Source organism: Pelophylax lessonae, assembly GCF_965119305.1.
Source record: "Pelophylax lessonae genome assembly, chromosome: 1".
NCBI classification, from domain to species: domain Eukaryota; kingdom Metazoa; phylum Chordata; class Amphibia; order Anura; family Ranidae; genus Pelophylax; species Pelophylax lessonae.
In genome coordinates, this window is record NC_138768.1 from 237,627,141 (window position 1) to 237,633,724 (window position 6,584).

General features: G+C 50.9%; 1 protein-coding gene across 1 annotated transcript in view; it reads right to left on the bottom strand.

The window, feature by feature from the left end:
- NCOR2 (nuclear receptor corepressor 2) overlaps nucleotides 1-2,869 on the bottom strand; it is a 737,979-nt gene extending 735,110 nt beyond the window's left edge. The window contains exon 1 of the mRNA XM_082255577.1: nucleotides 2,554-2,869. The gene's annotated coding sequence lies outside the window, so the exon portion shown is untranslated. The remainder of the gene's footprint in view (nucleotides 1-2,553) is intronic.
- Nucleotides 2,870-6,584: the final 3,715 nt, after the last annotated feature.

Consider the following 6,584-nt stretch of genomic DNA (forward strand, 5'->3'; position numbering starts at 1 on the left):
CAATCACACCTAACTTCCAGAGATGGGGCAGCATAAAGCACAATGTATATAGGCAAAGGACATTCCCCAGCCCATCCACCAGTTACACAACAAATATGCAAAAAATGGTTGGTTAAACCCACAAGTACTGTTTTATCATTACTTTCTTATGAATCGCTTGTCAAAAGAATACCAAAAAAAACAATGCTATAATTTAGAGAGTTTGGTGGTCAGCAGATTCCTGCGGCTTGCGGCACACTTGTGTGCAAACAGTTGCGGCCGCTCGGCCTAGTTTTATCCGGGACTGGTTATCTGTCCCTAGCCACAGGTAACTGCTGGATGTGAAGATCCATGTGACAGAAGTAGAAAGCCTCATTTCCTGCTATTGTTTTCTACAGGCTAACCAGCCACAGGAATCCACTGACAGCCCTAATCAAAAGTGTGAGTGACACCTAATGGGAGGTGCAACTGAGATGGCGACGGGGGCAACCGAGAAGAAGAAGAAGGAGGCCGAGGGGCAACCGAGAAGAAGAAGAAGGAGGCCGAGGGGCAACCGAGAAGAAGAAGAAGGAGGCCGAGGGGCAACCGAGAAGAAGAAGAAGGAGGCCGAGGGGCAACCGAGAAGAAGAAGAAGGAGGCCGAGGGGCAACCGAGAAGAAGAAGAAGGAGGCCGAGGGGCAACCGAGAAGAAGAAGAAGGAGGCCGAGGGGCAACCGAGAAGAAGAAGAAGGAGGCCGAGGGGCAACCGAGAAGAAGAAGAAGGAGGCCGAGGGGCAACCGAGAAGAAGAAGAAGGAGGCCGAGGGGCAACCGAGAAGAAGAAGAAGGAGGCCGAGGGGCAACCGAGAAGAAGAAGGAGGCCGGGGGCAACCGAGAAGAAGAAGGAGGCCGGGGGCAACCAAGAAGAAGAAGGAGACCGGGGGCAACGGAGAAGAAGAAGGAGACCGGGGCAGCCGAGAAGAAGAAGGAGACCGGGGCAGCCGAGAAGAAGAAGGAGACCGGGGCAGCCGAGAAGAAGAAGGAGACCGGGGCAGCCGAGAAGAAGAAGGAGACCGGGGCAGCCGAGAAGAAGAAGGAGACCGGGGCAGCCGAGAAGAAGAAGGAGACCGGGGCAGCCGAGAAGAAGAAGGAGACCGGGGCAGCCGAGAAGAAGAAGGAGACCGGGGCAGCCGAGAAGAAGAAGGAGACCGGGGCAGCCGAGAAGAAGAAGGAGACCGGGGCAGCCGAGAAGAAGAAGGAGACCGGGGCAGCCAAGAAGAAGAAGGAGACTGGGGCAGCCAAGAAGAAGAAGGAGACTGGGGCAGCCAAGAAGAAGAAGGAGACCGGAGCAACCGAGAAGAAGGAGACAGGAGCAACCGAGAAGAAGGAGACAGGGGCAACCGAGAAGAAGGAGACAGGGGCAACCGAGAAGAAGGAGACAGGGGCAACCGAGAAGAAGGAGACAGGGGCAACCAAGAATGAATGAGGGGCAACTGAGAATCAGAGAAGGAACAAAGGGCAACAGAGACAGAATGAGGGACAACCCAGAAGGAGCGAGGGACAACCCAGAAGGAGCGAGGGACTACCCAGAAGGAGCGAGGGACTACCCAGAAGGAGCGAGGGACTACCCAGAAGGAGCGAGGGACTACCCAGAAGGAGCGAGGGACTACCCAGAAGGAGCGAGGGACTACCCAGAAAGAGCGAGGGACTACCCAGAAAGAGCGAGGGACAACCCAGAAAGAGCAAGGGACTACCCAGAAGGAGCGAGGGACAACCCAGAAGGAGCGAGGGACAACCCAGAAGGAGCGAGGGACAACCCAGAACTGAGAAGAAAAGAAGGCCAACAGAAAAAGGAGCGAGGGGCAATCCAGAACTGAGAAGAAATGAAGGCCAACCAATAAGGAACTAGTGACAACCGAGAAGGAATGAGGGTCAACAAGACCAGAGAAGGTATGAGGGACAACTGAGAAGGAATATGAGAGAAAGTCCCTCCAAATAGAAGCCTTCTAAGAGAGATGTGAAAGGAGAGTGAGCTATAAAGTGCTGTGTCAGCACATGAGTGGCCCAGTAGTGTAGGCAGTGGCATGCTGGGAGTTGTAGTAGTGAAGTTAGTGCAGGCTGTGTGTACACTAGGCCTGGTGTCATAGCTGTGTGTGGAAGGAAGCTGTGTCACCCAGCTGACAAAGTTGCTGTTTCTTGGCAGCTGTGTGTCCCCCGGAGCCGCATTGCTCTGTGCTCATCACACCCTCTCCTCCTGAGTGATCTCAGCCCCTCTACAGGAATAATAACAATGATGATCGGAGGGTTGGAGCCTGCAGGCCACTCATGGGGAGAAGTTGTAATGTGCGCAGCAGCCTAGACTTTCCCGGCAAATGGAGCGGCCCCAAATCCGACCACAACTCCACCAATGGTGACTTGTCACCGATCCGTCCTCCGATGTGTGCCCGGCACCCCTCCCCCGATCGCTGTGCCATGATCGCCCGGAGTGCCGCACACATCATCATCATCACATTTCCTGATGCAAAGCAGAAAAACAAAACATGAATCCGGCGATGATCCGGCAGCCATAGGATCCCGGTGTCAGCTGCAGTCTTACCTCCAGATCCATCATGGCTGAGGTCAGCCCCGTGTGATCGCAGTGATCTCCGGGCACACACACTGTAGATCCAGCCCGATCCCGGCTCTATAAATCCAGCGATCCCTCTCCTCCCCGGGCTCCGTCTACAAGATGTCTGTGACTGTGGAGCGGCTCCCCTCTGCTCTGCACGGCTTTCCAGAGCAGCAAGTTTGTGATTGTGCTTTGCTTGGCTCCTTCTGTGTCTGTGATTCTGCAAGAGATTGATGGCACCTATCCAACCAAGGCTTACACCAAACAAATAGCTTTCACAATTCTCCCTGGCCTTTCCTTAAAGGGACCTGCTTCCTTTTCTTCTTCCTCTTCTCATGGTTTACACACAACTCACACACAGCTTACACACAACTCACACACAGCCTACACACAGCCTACACAGAGCTCACACACAGCTTACACACAACTCACACACAACTCACACACAGCCTACACAGAGCTCACACACAGCTTACACACAACTCACACACAGCCTACACAGAGCCCACACACAACTCACACTCAGCTCACATCTAGCTTACACACAGCCCACACAGCATACACACAACTCACATCTAGCTTACACACAACTCACACACAGCCTACACACAACTCACACACAACTCACACACAGCCTACACATAACTCACACACAGCCTACACACAACTCACACACAACTTACACACAGCCTACACACAACTCACACACAGCCTACACACAACTCACACACAGCCTACACACAGCTTACACACAACTCACACACAGCCTACACACAGCTTACACACAACTCACACACAGCCTACACACAACTCACACACAACTCACATCTAGCTTACACACAACTCACACACAGCCTACACATAACTCACACACAGCCTACACACAACTCACACACAACTCACACACAGCCTACACATAACTCACACACAGCCTACACACAACTCACACACAACTCACACACAGCCTACACACAACTCACACACAGCCTACACACAACTCACACACAACTCACACACAGCCTACACACAACTCACACACAGCCTACACACAGCTTACACACAGCCTACACACAACTCACACACAGCCTACACACAGCTTACACACAGCTTACACACAACTCACACACAGCCTACACACAGCTTACACACAACTCACACACAGCCTACACACAGCTTACACACAACTCACACACAGCCTACACACAACTCACACACAGCCTACACACAACTCACACACAGCCTACACAAAGCTTACACACAACTCACACACAGCCTACACACAGCCTACACACAACTCACACACAGCCTACACACAACTCACACACAGCTTACACACAACTCACACACAGCCTACACACAGCTTACACACAACTCACACACAGCTTACACACAACTCACACACAGCCTACACAGAGCTCACACACAACTCACACACAGCCTACACAGAGCCCACACACAACTCACACTCAGCTCACATCTAGCTTACACACAGCCCACACAGCATACACACAACTCACATCTAGCTTACACACAACTCACACCTAGCTTACACACAACTCACACACAGCCTACACACAACTCACACACAACTCACATCTAGCTTACACACAACTCACACCTAGCTTACACACAACTCACACACAGCCTACACACAACTCACACACAACTCACACACAGCCTACACATAACTCACACACAGCCTACACACAACTCACACACAACTCACACACAGCCTACACACAACTCACACACAGCCTACACACAACTCACACACAACTCACACACAGCCTACACACAACTCACACACAGCCTACACACAGCTTACACACAACTCACACACAGCCTACACACAGCTTACACACAACTCACACACAGCCTACACACAACTCACACACAGCCTACACACAACTCACACACAGCCTACACACAACTCACACACAACTCACACACAGCCTACACACAACTCACACACAGCCTACACACAGCTTACACACAACTCACACACAGCCTACACACAGCTTACACACAACTCACACACAGCCTACACACAGCTTACACACAACTCACACACAGCCTACACACAACTCACACACAGCCTACACACAACTCACACACAGCCTACACACAGCCTACACACAACTCACACACAGCCTACACACAACTCACACACAGCTTACACACAACTCACACACAGCCTACACACAGCTTACACACAACTCACACACAGCTTACACACAGCTTACACACAACTCACACACAGCCTACACAGAGCTTACACACAACTCACACACAGCCTACACACAACTCACACACAGCCTACACACAACTCACACACAGCCTACACAGAGCTTACACACAACTCAAACACAGCCTACACAGAGCTTACACACAACTCACACACAGCTTACACACAACTCACACACAGCCTACACACAACTCACACACAGCCTACACACAACTCACACACAGCTCACACACAGCCTACACACAGCTTACACACAACTCACACACAGCCTACACACAGCTTACACACAACTCACACACAGCCTACACACAACTCACACACAACTCACACACAACTCACACACAACTTACACACAACTCACACACAGCCTACACACAGCTTACACACAACTCACACACAGCCTACACACAACTCACACACAGCTTACACACAACTCACACACAGCCTACACACAGCTTACACACAACTCACACACAGCTTACACACAACTCACACACAGCTTACACACAGCCTACACAGAGCTTACACACAACTCACACACAGCCTACACACAACTCACACACAGCCTACACAGAGCTTACACACAGCCTACACAGAGCTTACACACAACTCAAACACAGCCTACACAGAGCTTACACACAACTCACACACAGCCTACACACAGCTTACACACAACTCACACACAGCCTACACACAGCTTACACACAACTCACACACAGCCTACACACAGCTTACACACAACTCACACACAGCCTACACACAGCTTACACACAACTCACACACAGCCTACACACAGCTTACACACAACTCACACACAGCCTACACACAGCTTACACACAACTCACACACAGCTTACACACAACTCACACACAGCCTACACAGAGCTTACACACAACTCACACACAGCCTACACACAGCTTACACACAACTCACACACAGCTTACACACAACTCACACACAGCCTACACACAGCTTACACACAACTCACACACAGCCTACACACAGCTTACACACAACTCACACACAGCCTACACACAACTCACAGCCTACACACAACTCACACACAGCCTACACACAACTCACACACAGCCTACACACAGCTTACACACAACTCAAACACAGCCTACACAGAGCTTACACACAACTCACACACAGCTTACACACAACTCACACACAGCTTACACACAACTCACACATAGCTTACACACAACTCACACACAGCTTACACACAACTCACACACAGCCTACACAGAGCTTACAGTTACACACAACTCACACTCAGCTCACACATAGCTTACACACAACTTACACACAGCCTACACACAACTCACACATAGCTTACACACAACTCACACACAGCCTACACAGAGCTTACAGTTACACACAACTCACACTCAGCTTACACACAACTTACACACAGCCTACACACAACTCACACTCAGCTCACACATAGCTTACACACAACTCACACAGCATACACACAGCTTACACACAGCTCACACACAACTCACACGCAGCTCACACCTAGCTTACAGGCAGCTCACACCTAGCTTACACGCAGCTCACACCTAGCTTACACACAGCTCACACACAGATTATACACAACTCACACACAGCTCCTCTTCTGCCTGCAAGCTTTCATTGTACAATCTCATCTCCATTCCACACCATACACTTCAGGTCTTACTCCCACCATGATGTGTATATGAGTGTCAGTTCACATTGGTGCCACGTGGGAGCCCTGAGAATCCATTGCCAGTTCCCACATCACACC